General features: G+C 47.7%; 1 pseudogene; it reads left to right on the forward strand.

The window, feature by feature from the left end:
* Window positions 1–603: 603 nt before the first annotated feature.
* LOC120938564 lies at window positions 604–775 on the forward strand (annotated as a pseudogene).
* Window positions 776–2,422: the final 1,647 nt, after the last annotated feature.

The following is a 2,422-nucleotide window of genomic DNA, read 5'->3' on the forward strand; positions in this document are numbered from 1 at the left end:
AGAGCCTGTTGAGGGCCTTGGAACCTGAACTTAAAGACTTTGTACCACAGACTGCTATTACACACTTTGGTGTGTTAAACGGACTCTTCTGTGGGACACACTCACAGGAGGACATTGACAGTGCCTGGCGGGTGCTGTGCTGCTTCAAGGACTCCGTATGGTGTGCCAGAAAACGCCTCATCCACCAGAGGGAGAGGATGTCCATCACGGATTGTCGCAGACTGACGTTCAGTCTACTAAGAGACTATCACCTGATGGACTTTACGGAGGAAGAGGACGTCTAAAGATCTCCCCTCCCCCCCCTCTCCCAACTGTGTGTATCCATTGGTAGTTCAATAAAGCTTCGGGCCTGTGAACTCTTTCCTCCCTCCCCCCCCCCCCATCACATCCGTTGCCCAGTTGAAAGCTATTTTCTTTTGACAGTTTAATGACTTAAAAATGACATGTTTTTTGGAAAGTACTGATTTCAGGGTAATGCGGCGTCATGCATGATGCATCATACCGCAGAATGAGTGAATGAATGTAATTTATCTGTACGCTTGGAACTGAATGTACTCTGTATAAGTATTTATTTTTCAAAGAAAATATACAAAAAAACAAAGTATACATTTTCAATCAAAAATCTGTTCTTATCAGTTTAATATCTGATACGTCCCCTATCTGGGGACCATATATTAAATGGATTTTTAGAACAGGGAGATGGAAGAAGAGCTTGCTCTGTCCACTCCACGCATCGACCTGGTCTTGCAGTACCTCCAGGACCGGTGCACCCCTCTCTTACGCAGTGTCAAAAAATTGATTTAACTGGAACATCATCCAACTTGTTTGTGTTGTGTCTTCTTGTTGCTGACAATGTTTCTTGCTTAAACTCGGTTCCGTGCTATAATAAACTGGCATTTAACCCTTGTGTCTTTGTCTTCATTGCTTCTTGTCACTTTCTTGCCAAATGCCACTACTTTATGAAGTTACCTGTACAGCAACACTTAGATTTAGTCAGTGCATCCAATTTTTGACAAGTCAGCTAGTGTTCTACTCCTCGCTCTCTCTCTTTCCTAAGGCCCAAAATGAAGCCTTCGATAAGCAGTGACCACTCTGCTGACAAACAAGGGGGCAGAATTTGCTCCATTGCTGTGTGCCTTGCTGCATGCAGCAGCTAGCTAGAAAAGTCAGCTGTAGCAAGGGTTTTTTATTTTTATCCGGAGGATCCCTTAGTCTTTGACTCCCTCTAGTGGCCCTCGATTTTCTTCCACGTTATGTTAACTAAGTCCACGTTATGCTAACTAGGAGGCCGGCCCATGCAAATGATTTTCCTTGTTGAACGTGCAGGAGAAGCAACGAGAAGCACCTGAATGTGTGCAATTCTTATTTTGGGATGACTGAAGGTCATGACTGGGCTCCAGCAGTGTTGGGCAGGTGTCAGAAAAGGGTGGATTGTCCAGTAGACAGGGGGTCAGGCCTGTAGACCAGCGACACCCGTCTGGCTGCGGATTCACACCTCCGGACAGCCTAGACTGGGGGGAAGGGCGATTGCCGGATACAGGCAAACGGGCAACTCTCAGCGAGCCCTCCGGTGGGGCCAGAAAGCCGCTCGCTCAGAACAGAGAATAATTGGGTTATCGCTTCTCGGCCTTTTGGCTAAGATCCAGTGTAGTTCTGCTGCATTCGGTGATTAGCCAAGAGGTGCCCGGGGTACCCGACGGTCGGCCTTGGGGGGATCGTTCTTCTTCGGAAGGCCCCACCTTGCTGCTATTGGCCTTGGGATTAGTCCCTGGGCAACGGGAAGCGATCGCCCTTTCTGAAGGCGGTTTTTCGGGGTTCCCCTTCGGGGGTACCCTTTCGGACGGAGGAAGATGGCGGCCCGTGGGCTACGGGACTCACTACGGTTCATCGTGAAGCCGGAATTCCAAGCGGAAGTCTGTTTGAGGACGATTGTGGTCGATGTCTTGTTGGATTCCTTATGCTTAAGGGTAAGAGATGTTGTGTGTCTGCAAGACTTCCCTCAGCAGAGGTTGTATGACATAACTTTCCTTTCCTCCGAGATGTGCTGGAATATCTACGAGAAGGTGAGGAACGAGGATAGTGAATTGTTAAGAAAAATGGAAGTTATTCCCTTATTCATGCAAGAAGAAAAAGCGATTGTTGTGCACATGTATAACCCCTTTGCAGATGTAAATTTGGTCAGAGCGTTCCTGAGTAATTATTGTGAGGATCTACGGGGCGGAGATAAAGTGTTTAACAAGTTTGATATCTGGACAGGAAAGTACCGATTTTATGGGAAGTTCCGGCGAGACTCGTGTGTTGGTGGGGTGAGGAGGCCTCCCGCGGTTTTCAACATTGGCGGAGAGAGGGGGTTCTTGTTTTATCCCAGACAACCGGTGTACTGTAGGAAATGTTGTGTGTATGGCCACACAAGTGGGGATTG

Source organism: Rana temporaria, chromosome 4, assembly GCF_905171775.1.
Source record: "Rana temporaria chromosome 4, aRanTem1.1, whole genome shotgun sequence".
Taxonomy (NCBI): domain Eukaryota; kingdom Metazoa; phylum Chordata; class Amphibia; order Anura; family Ranidae; genus Rana; species Rana temporaria.